Source organism: Cyprinodon variegatus, unplaced genomic scaffold, assembly GCF_000732505.1.
Source record: "Cyprinodon variegatus isolate N-32 unplaced genomic scaffold, C_variegatus-1.0 Scaffold626, whole genome shotgun sequence".
In the NCBI taxonomy this organism is placed as follows: Eukaryota; Metazoa; Chordata; class Actinopteri; order Cyprinodontiformes; family Cyprinodontidae; genus Cyprinodon; species Cyprinodon variegatus.
Genome location: NW_015151079.1, coordinates 118,513 through 130,823, shown reverse-complemented (window position 1 = coordinate 130,823; position 12,311 = coordinate 118,513).

Sequence of the window (12,311 nt, the reverse complement as noted above, 5' to 3'; positions counted from 1 at the left end):
TCAATGGGCGCAAACACATGGTCCTCATGGCAGAACGAGTATGTATGTGTGTGTGTGGGTGTGTGTGTGTGCATATTTAATTAATTTGAAAGACTTCACTGATAAACATTTATAAAATGTTGAAGATATCATTAACCTTTTGTGTGCCCAAGTTATTTGCTTTAAGCCAAATCTTATACAAACCAGTATTGTTACGTGCGCAGTCATTTGATTTTATTGTTTAAAATTAATAAAAAATCTCACTTTGTTTGTTGTTACCCTGGTCCCTGTCACAGGTAGTGTTTAAAATGTTTGTCTACAAGCCGGCAAAATGACATGTTGTAATATTCATACACTTCAACTTAAAATATGTAGACCTCTGATAGACTTAGACCCAGAACTTTTATCAGTAGACCAAGATGTTTCTTTCTGATATCAAATTTTAACTTTTAATAAACATAGCAGTTATCAATTATGAGAAAAATGACACCTGTTATTTTCTAAGCAAAAAAAAAAATATATGGTTTGTTTCAGAATAATTGTTGGAATATCTTGATTTAAAAACTCCCTGATTGATGATCAGCTTTTTGTCTCTCTCCATTGATAGACTTAAAGGTTTCAGGTTAGAGCACCTCCGAGCTTTCAAAGATAGCATCACATTTCTACTATACAAAAATATTTTCCTGCTTTTGAAATTCCATGAACACATATTGGTCTGCTCTGGATATCTCTTTAAGAGACACAGTGCTAAGTACTTTATTCCAAACTCTATGTCTCTGCAATAGCAGCGATAATTGATAAAAATTGATATACTTGAGTCTTATTGATTTGATGTGTATTAATTATTGCATTATATCGGCTTTTTCATGGAAAACTTAATTTTATGGAATACATTTAAGAAAATGTCAGATGCATTCATTTAGTAGAGGTTATTAGAGCACAGAGAACTTACTGTAATTAAAGAAAGAAGTTTACGATGATTTAAGTTTTGCATGGTACATAATTCTGCAGGACTTAACTCTGGGAGGATAGGTACACTACAGTCACACAGAAGTAGATAAGGTCAACATTTATACTTAGGTAGATAAAGGCATTAAATGATACAGAGGGATCCAAAGTCTGCCAATTGTATTCTGCACTTTTTATACAATACAGAATGGATCCATAACTTCATGTTATTTGACCAAATCCTGACCTTTTGTTAATGTCATAGCTGAAAATGAGGCTTATTGGTCCAGATAAGCCTGTCTGATTATTTATCTTGTCATTTTGATGAGTCTTTGGAAATTGTAGGCACAGTTTCCTGGACTTAACATGTACTTACCTTAATTAAAATCAGATTTTGTGTTTTTTAAGATAAATTATCAAATTATCTATCACCTAAATACGCTTTGATCCAGTTTTGTACTACATATCATTCCTTCACAAGCATGAATATTATGAATTCTGGAACCTGCTTTAAAACAGTTTTCAACTCACACGTTATTTAGGTTTACATACTAGACTGGGTAAGAACGTGATTTATTAGCTTACATTAGGTGATGAGGAGAATGACGGAAAATGCTGTATACTCATATTGCGAGCTGCATGGATACCACACACATTGACATCTTTATCTTCAACGAACACATCAGTCCTGTAGAGATGCACCAATCGATCAGCAACCGATCACAATCGGCCAATAGTCCCCTTATCAGTATTGATTGGAGTTCTGAAAATAGATCATAGAAGGCAGATCAGAGGATGTTTATCACAGCAAACCTCTGCCAGGGATGCGTGCATTACCAATTCTTTGACCCAGGTCGCCATATTCAATTTTTATTTTTAAGATTTAATTCCATTTCCCACAGGGAAAATTGGTCTATAGTTCACGAATTGGATTGACTGGTGCACTCACGACAAATGCCAAACCTGTGAAATTTTCACCAGGTTCGTCTGCTTGTAATTGCCTTAAAATTGTCCTGGTTGGCAACAGCACAGGCTCCAAAAGCAAAAGGCTCCACTACGTTGTTCAGTGTGTTAGTTGTTGGTTTCACAGCAATATGGTTGACATGGAATTATGTAATGACTTGCTGTGCATTCTTATTACTTGTGAAAGCTGAACAAACCCGCCGACGTCTCTTCACCAGAATCCAAGCAAAACAACCAGTATGGAGAATGCCACCACCTCGTCCAGAGGCTACGTAACGAGGTAGATGACTGTCAGATCGGTTCTATCTAAGGAAAAACAGCTGATCTAATGTATGATCGAATCATGCAATGTCACTGTACATAAGACAACAATATTGAAGAATTGATGTATTTGATGCTGTGATCGACATTATTGGAAATCCTAATCGGTGCATCTCTAGTCCTCATCATGTAAAATGGGGTTTTGGAAATTAATAGATCAGTTTCTCAGTTTTGCAGTGTTATAAAGGAAAATTTGACGACTAACCTTTGAAAGAAAGGGTTATAAAGACATCTTGAGGTTTAAATGTAACTCAAGGAAGAGGAATAGGTCATTTCAGTGCAGCTAAACTGATGCATCATAATTTATTCATGTTTCACAAAAATTCCCTGGAGAAGGTGGTGATAGCCTGCAGTAGCTGTGATGTTCTTGCATGGCGGGCATGAATCCATCATGAAGGATTCCCACCCAGCACTGCCCCTGGAGTGGACTTCTTCGCCTAATTAGGCTTACAGGCCTTTAACATTTAATAACGTCCAGCTGGATCTACAGTTGAATTTTTAATCCAAGTCCATACTGAAGGATTTCAGCAAGATTATAAGGATTAAAAGACAAAGGAGTTTCCCTCCCAGGTTGAAACCAAACTGCAGTATTTAACATATATACAAATTTGGCACCACAACTCTTATAGCATTAATTTGGGACATAAACATTCACTGCCGGCACGTCTCTCAGTTTCCTTTGTTACGCTGCAGGATTTCAGATATCGGAGAAGAACAGATGTGTGCACTGCATCGTACAGCCTGTGGAATCTGTACCAGAGCAGTGGAGATTATGAAAAGCTGTGAATGGAAGATTGGGTGATGAGACTTTCCTAAAAAGCCTTATCATATCCAGAAAGGTCATCAGACCAGCTGCTGACTGATTATTATCATTCCACATATCTGACCAAGACATCAGTGGACTGAAGGCTTTCAACTTACTTCTCTGCTTTGAAAATAAAACCGAAAGTTGTAAAGAATCAAAAGTTGTTGAGCAGGGAATGTTAAATGGAGCAAGAGCCTGAAAAAAACAAAACCATATAGGATTAGTGAATCAGCTGCACTAAAAGGAAGGTAAATCTAACAAAAACATTCTCTTTGGCTCAGTTTAACATCACTGAGATTCCTCACCTATCTCTTTGTTCTTGTTGGCTTTCTTCTCAACTGTCTTCCCACTTGAAAAACAGATAATGCTAACGTGCCCTACTTATTTTTTCCTGGCTTTGCTCCTGTGTGTAATCAGTAGTGATGGCATGTCCTCTTAAGGGAACGTAACTGCGAATAAAAGAAAGGAGAGACAAAGAACAGACAACCACCTAACAAAGAGTAACCTAACATATATATATATATTTTTTTTTTTAATTACTAGTTTTTGTACGAATTTGTTTTACAAATACATCTTTGTTTGCTCTATGCACAGAAAACAGAAGGGAAATGATAATGATTTTCTTTTTTGCTTTAATTGAATTGATTGAAATTGACATTATTTTTCTGTTTAGTTTTCATTTGATGTGATATTATTTCTTTTGCCTTTATTTATTGGATATGAATTTGATATGTGCATTTTACTTCTATAAGTTCTTTTAATATTTATTGAATGTATTCTGATTCATATTCATCAATTTATTTTCTAGATCCTATCGTCATTTTTGATTTTTTTCATTTTGGTAAGTTCTTATTCTTTTATTTCTTCTATTTTACTAGATTGCAATTTTATTAAATCAATAAATACATTATGAGAAATACACTTATGTATATGCCATGGCTCCATGCTCACCCTGCAATACTGTACATAAAAACAACTTATTGTTCTTAATTTAAAATGAACTCGGCTTCCAGATATTATTCCTTTTCAGAAAAACCAAAGAGGACATTTGTCTTTTAAAAGCAGGTGCAAAAAATTTATAAATACAAATAACTTTCTGAGAAAAGAGCTCTTTACAAAGAATTTGTAAAGAGCAGTGGGCTGCCACTGTGCAGCGCCTAGTGTTGGGTTAAGGAACTTGCTCAGGAACCCAGAGTGCTGGCTGTGGGGATCGAACTTGAAACTTTCTCAGAGCACAAGTGCACTGCTTTAAATATTATAATCACTATATGTAATATTTTGTGCAGTCCTGGAGATAAAAAAGAAAGACATTTAACATAAAATAAAATTGAACAGAAAAAATGATATTTCCTTTTGAGGCCTTAGAATACAGCATTGTCTGGTGATACAATCAATGCATTCCTTTCTCAGTGTGGAAGTTCTCTGTCTGAGGCCAGACTGAAACTGTGTCAGATACACAAGATAATGTTTTCTCAGACTGCTTGTAACCTAACAGCATGTAGGTTCTTTGAATTTCTGCTTCGAGCAGCTGGCATCTTCAATATTGCAGTCAGTCTCCTCCTTCCATATTTAACCTTTGTTTACTAGGTAAAAATACTGACTCAACAAGTTTAGCTTAAACACACATACATTTCTCACAGCGCCTGCTGGACTCCTCTCTTTTTTCCCTCTCAGTGATTTTCCCAGTGCTTACAGGGAGCATATGACAACAAGCTCCTCTGACTTCTCTTTAGGGAATATTTTTACTGACATAAAAACAACAGATTAGGAGAATGGAAAACTTTTGAGACACTGATGTTAACGTCTACATATAAAGGATTCATATCCTTCTCTCTCCACTTTGCAAACAATTTGCTTATTTTTTAACTTGCTCTCCTGTTTCAAATTAAAACCTTATGAGAGGGTATTAAAACTGTTTTGATGGGAATGCAGAAAATGCTAAAGAAAACTTTCACCACAGATCCCATCAGTTTGGTAATAATCAGAAAAATATATTTAATAAAAAAATTTAAAAAAGTTTAACCTTCGAAACACAAGGCATTTATGACTGGAATATTATTCTGTTTAAGTCATGAACCACGGCAGCTTTTATTTTATTTTCCTAACAGGACATTATGTCCTTTTAGCTGTTCCCACATTTAAGGGATGCCACAGCAAGTTCACTTCACAAAATATGTTTGCTGAATGCCTTTCCTGACACAACTGGGATTTGAACTTGGTTCCCCTGCATTACAGTCAAAGACTAAAACAATTTCACCATGGGACTATCTTCTAACTAAAAAATAAAAAGATAAGAAGAGAAATAAATGGTCGAGTAACGTTCCTGAAATATAGATCTTTTTAGAGCCAACAGATCCCAGCAGAGATATACTGTGATAAGTAAAAAAAAACAAAACAAAAAAAAACAGTAAGGAAAAACAGTGAAAGAGAAAGTTAAAGTTTTACACTGATCATTTTTTTTTTTAAATGTCCTAATATTACACGGTTACAACAATGTTTCTTTGCCTAAAATGGACTCATTTGATTATTTTCCGATTTAAATGTTACATTTTAACGCAATTATAGCCTCGTCTACTACTTTTATTTTACACGAGAGGCATTAACAATGTTGTTTTTAGCTTTTACAGAATCCACTTGCACCTGAGGACTTATCAATTTGAGTTCTGCGCTGTGCCCACAGGAACACGGACCACAAAGCTGTAACCACTAATGCTGAACAGATGTTCATCAGCTGCTGAAATGGGATGAACTCTTCCCACACGGTGGCTGGTTTTTCACAGGGAGCTTTGGCTGTATTGAGGCGTTGCTACGGTTTATTTGCTCGCTGTGGCACAAAAAAAAAGCTAGATAACAAGGTAAACAGTCACGACCCAAATTCAGTCGTCATGTCTGGAGCGGGAAAGATAGGTCTGAAGCATATGAAACAAATTGAAAAACAGGATATGTTATGGCGTGCATGTGTGAGTGTGTGTGGGAGGGGTATTAGCATTAGAGTGTGTGATGTTTCTACGATTTGACCGAGATCTGGTAACTGATTGGCAGGTTGCTGTTTACTCGAGGAGTAGAGTTGCTCCTGTGACCCAAAAAGAGATTGAAACAGGAGCAGTTCCTCTGGCTAACCCAGCTACACAGATGGGTCGTGTGGGAGGACAACAGCTTTCTGAAAACTACTAATAGCTGGAGAGAGTTCTGCTTTACCCAGAATAGAATCTAACCTCTGCCCCCCCTCCTGTTGCACCATCAGAGTGAGATAAACGGGGCCCTCTTTTTCTCCAGCATAATTATTTGATTAGTAATTTTTACAAGGGAATATATTTATCAATCGATAATTATCAGTGACTGGAGACATGGGGCAGTAATAGCCCTTTGGGTACAGGGACATTTCCTCATCTGATGAGGTCAGCATACACCTACTGAGTGAAATCCGTATTCTGAATTAAGATTTCGGTGCCACAGCAGAGGATGGACAGGGTTCAAGGGAGCTGAACACGCCGGCACATCCTCAGAAGTAGGTTATTCTGCAGGATTGTTTTATACAACAGGCTTGTTATGGTGAGTTTATGTAAGTGGCCCAGGCAGTGTGGGTCAGTAGACCTAATCCTGTGTGTGGAGAGTGGCTGTCTTATCCAGAGCCATTTGATGGACATAGCACTGCTTTGTCATCAGCTGGCATGACCTATAAAGTAGCTCAGACTTACATTGCCTCGTATAAGCAAACTCTGTTTTCATCCTGACATTTTTTTTTTTATGGAAATAATGAATAATGTCATAGAAAATGTGAATACCTATAATTATTAGTTGTGTTTTTGGGGGGTGGTGGGTACTTCCAAATGTATTTTAGGGTCACAGTGAGAACCACATATTTTTACAGATATGTAAATTTAGTAGCCAAGGTCAGTATCAGGTAAGGCAAGGAAAGGCAAGTTTATTTGTATAGCACAATTCAGTAGAAAGACAACTCAAAGTGCTTTACATGAATTAGTGGACTCAAGACAAACATATAGGGGTTCCTGCATGGTATATCACAAGAGCAATGATCAATACATTATAAAAGGATTTACGCAAATTTAATTTTTAATCCAAATACCAATATAGAGAAGAGCAAAAGCTGTTATGACAAGTCATAATGCAGTAATCTGCAATAAACAGCAGCTCAGACGAAATCCTGCTCCAGAAACTTTATGGATGAAGTAAACAGTAACAGTAGTTTGTCACTAAGCATGCATCAATTGTTAATAGAGTCATTCGGCAAAATGTGAAGGAATGTTATTCCATGGGAGCTGTTTCCTCTCAAAGCTTCTGTTACGCTGCTCCTTACATTGTATTGTATGCTTTATGTGGAATCAAATGTGAAATAGTGATACATGAGTATCACAAGTATATAGTTACCTTTTTTTTTTATTTGAGTTTTATTTCTTTTCTGCAAATTTTCAGCACATGTTGAAAGCACTTTGCAGACTCCATTCATTCCTTCCATTTTCTGTCACATTTATGCCTGCTGGGGTCGAGAGGGGTGCTGGTGCCTCTCTCCAGCTGTCAGTCGGTGAGAGGCGGAGTACACCCTGGACAGGTCGCCAGTTTATCACAGGTCAACACAGAGACAAACAGAACAAACAACCCTTCACACACACACACACACACTCACACACACCCTAAAGAAGCCCATTAAGTCATGTTTTTACTATGACTGTGGGAGAAAGCCCAGAGAGCCCAGAGAGAATATAAAACATCCAAACTCCATATAGAAAGAGTCTGGGCAGGGAATCGAGCACAGAACCTTCTTGCTGAAAGGCAGCTGTGCTGCCCCACTGTGCAGTCCACTTTGCACCTTTTCAGTTCTATCATATCATACAATGCAAAACTTTTAATAAGGTCTCTTTCAAAGGAAACCTAGCAGACTGCATTGAGTCACTGACTTTATAAACGTCTTTCCATTTGTATGTCCATTTTATATAATGACATCAAGCTCTATTATCCATATTGCCAGTTTAGCCTGTTCAATACAGTAATCTAATGATATAATCTGGATTAGTAACTTAAAATTATGGCTTTATTTACTATGACAGAAATGTTCCTTTTGGGATGGCATGTTACAAGGATCGGTTGGTGTGGTTTCCTGCTTCTGTAAACGGAGAGCCTGCTTTGGTATCGAGTTTCAGCTGATACTCAACTAAAAAATGTTTAACACTTGTGTCTTCGTCTCTTGGCTATTGAAAGGAGTCAGTTGATCGGGGCTCAGGCATTCGATTAGGACGCTTCAAGGGTGTTTCCTCCTATTTATGCTTGAGGATATCTGAGCTGAATTGGCTGCATTCTTGCTTTCTGACTGTCCAGGGGTGGAGTTGCACATTCTTGCTTATGGCTTTTTTATGATTCAGATGTTCCACAAGTTTTAGTAGAGGTCATGGTGAGCATAACTCTTTGTTTACATACCAGACATGCCCCAGGGAGAAGGAGACACTGTTATAACAGACTTGCCTGGGCAGTCTGTGCATGGCTGTGACCCATCATTTGCATGACAGTTTCTCTGCAAGTTTTGAACAAATAAAAAGAAAGAGTCCAGAACAGGATAAATTGTAAACAAGATATCAGATTTTTTTGGTGTCTGAAAATTGCAGCTGGAATGGAAATGTTTAAAATTAAAATACCAAACGTAGAAGGTAAAACAGCTTCACATGTCATAAGTGTTTTTCCCTTTATTGAGCTTCTTTACAATGAAAAGTTAGACCAACTCTTGGCAAAGATGGTGGACCTTTGGCTTAAACTCTGACATCTGACCTGCCGCTATGTGATCAATTTATTGAACTACTCAGAGGGAGGCTAAAACAAAAAGCAGGCCAACTTGAGGAGAAAGATAAAATAATTCCTTTTTTTTTTTTTGCAGATATGTAAACTAAACAAATATATTTAGAAATAATTGCTGCAGGTGTGGCGCCACAGGCTGAATAATACACCCAGCCAGCAGAGCTTTAATCATTTCAGCCATCTGTATTCAGACAGTCGGCACAGATTTATGAACTGCAAGATTGCAATCCCTTTCACAAGCAGTTATCTTATGAATAATACACATAAGCCATATTTGAGGAGCCATCTAGAGGCAACCATAAAAAGATTTTATTTGCAATGCAGAGGCAGGTCTGTAGTGGCTCCTGTTCATAAAAATGGGCTCTTCACTTCTCTGGCTCCATTGAGGTAACTGCACCATTTGGATAATGGTGCACTAATATTTTACATCAGCTTGGGGAGTCCCCATTTACTGCAAGGTTGCAGGGAACAATCTCATCCTGTTTTACACCCTCCACCCACCACCGCTTCCCCCTGTTGTGTCTTTTAAAATCTGAAATCTTAGCACTCTAAAAGTGACCCGATTTGTTTTGCTTCTAAAGCCAGTCTGCTAAACTTTTCTATCAACCAATTAATCAATTCATCTTTACTGTCAACTACAATTTGCATTGTAATCGAGATTTCCGTTTCAGTACAAACCGTTCATCACATACAGCACATACAGTGGGGGGGTCTGGAAATGGGAATGATTGACTGATGCCATGCGTGCCAAAGAACGCTGCCGTTTGGATCATTCTTTTGGCTGCCAGGGTCCCCGCCATGAGGCAGTTCCCTTAGGATGTTGCCTTTTTTTATTTCTAGTCTGATCTGATTCAAAATTTGTTTCATTTATTCAGGTGGTTCAGTGAAACAAAACAATAATTGTCTTCGCAGAGGGATTTACACCTCTTTAACATTTTTGCTTTATTCCATGTTACAAGCTTAATTGTTATTATTTAGTTGTTGTTGTTGTTTTTCAGAATGTCATGGACAAACAATATGTATAGTTTATAAGTCTAAAGTAGAGGGAAACTATATTTCTGAAAAGCCCGTGTTGACTTTTTTTGACCCCCTCATTGAATTCTGTGAAAAAACTATTTTTGCTTCAGTTAATGCAAAGTCTATTGGGACATGTCTCTTTACTAGCTGTGTGAAGTTTGACATTTTTTTTTTTTTCTTATTTCTTTCTTTGCCAAATTGCTCAATTCTTTCAGACTTAATCGGATGTTATCTGTGAACACCATTTTTTTTTTTTTACTTTAAAATTAATTTTAAGTCTTGTCTTTTGCTATTTCAGCTTAAAGAGTAAACTTTTATCCAAAGTAATGTAATGTAGCTCAGACTGCACATTAAAGTTGGCTTAACAGCTGAACAGTGAAACACTACGATCTCAATTCTTCAGTGGTATTTGCAATTCCCTGTAGTGAGCAACATCCTTCTTCACATCGGTTTTATGCTTTAAAAGCATCCTAATAAGGTTATGATGGTGCCATCACTGGATTTCACACAAGGGAAGATGAGATTTAAGTTCAAACTCATTTAGGTGATGAAATGACTAAAGGATAGACTTTTCAAGCGACTCATGAATTTATGTTTTTACTGGCTAAACCCAGCATACAAACAGATATTGATCAATCTTGAGCTGGAACCTCTACAGTAAACATAAATACAACATTTATCAGATGCTGTAATCATTGTTATTGGTTTACCTGGAGATTGATGTGTTTATTTAAAACAGTCATTAAATCATTAATTTATTTTTATGTGTGTACTTTTCAAATAAAATAATTATGAGTTTTCTTTTTAAATCTTTGAAAAGATCATAACCCACCATATAACGTTTGAATTTCTTGTGCAGCTTAATATCAGTTTGCATTAATGATTCTCAACAGAGCTTGCTAATTATTCTATGCTGTTTATAGGCATTGGTAAAGTTTGAATCAAGCTACACTTTCTTGCACAGAGGGACCCAAGGAGAAAAGTTCATAGCTTCAATCTTATATTGACAGAGATGACATTTAAAGCTACTTCACTTTACTTTCTGCACTATTGGACGCACTGGATTATAAGACACACTGTCATTGAATGGTCTGTTTTTTAAAACTTTTTTTCATATATAAAAGGATCAGACTATATGGTACAGGTCATCCTCTTGCTTCCTCCACTTCCATACCATTGATTCATTAATGCTGAGTTCTCTGGCAGCTGCTCTATTCCCATGTTCTACTGCAGGACTGATAGCCTTAAGTTTGAAGTCTGTGTCGTCAGTCTATCGATAAGTGCCATTTTGGGATCCTCTTAAACACACTGTAATACTATGGCAAAAAAAACAGTATTAGTTCACCGCCATAATTGTGACTACTGTAGCCATGCTTCTGTCTTTAGGATTTATAAAAGCCCTTCTCAAACATTTTGAACAGAGTGCCATGTACAAGACAAAATCTCTTCAAGGTCAGTGAGCACAACCAGAATTAAACCATGTATAGGGCATTCCTGATTATAAGGCACACCGTTGTTTGATGGCTTCTAAGTGCAGAAAATATGGTAATTGTTTAAAGTTGTTGTGTATGGATTTGAAAACCTTTCATTTACATGTTGACAGTTTTTTATTAGACCAGTAAACGATTTGTCTTCATCTTTGCTTATGAACTCACCATTAAAATAAAAATCAGAACAAAGAATTGATAGATAAATATTATACTAACTTTTAATAAATCGGCCTAATTGAAGTTTGGTTACGTATAAATCTTGCTTTGGGCCTAAATAGTCCTTGGATCATTTCTGCACTCTCCAGTCTGATATAAACCATACCAGGACCTTAGTGTATCCTACATTAATGTCCAAATGCTCAGTCTGTAAAAAAAGAAAAAAATTATAATGGCCCAAAGAGAGTCATCGGGTAGAGTAAGTTGACCAATGTTCGAGAGAAACCAGATGCTTAATGTATTGATAATTGTTACTTTTCGTCTGTTTTGTTTCATGGTCTTTAACAGGATAAATTAAAACATTAGAAGTTAGCTAACGACAAATGAGATCTGACAGATTCAAATTTTGCAGAAATCTACATTAACATAGCTCTCAGAATCAGAAAAACACATACACTGACTCTTCATTATGCATTTATTGTATATTTAAGACAGGCGCTAAATCACTTTTGAGGCGTCATGACTTAATTGGCTTTACAGATCTGTTTTTGACACTCATTAACTAGAAAGGTTCATGTCATAAGAGTAGTGTAATGCTGTATGCACACATGCACGGGTGAACCTGCAGATGTACATGAAAACGTGCACCAATTCATACCCAGCTGCAGCGTGATCCAGCTAGTCTGAGCAATGACCTTTGGACACAAACCCTGTAACAATCAGACTTACCTGCCTCAGGCATGCAGAGGACTCACATAAACATATAAGTCCCTGAAATCTCTCTCTCTCTCTCTCTCTCTCTCTCTCTCTCTCTCTCTCTCTCTCTC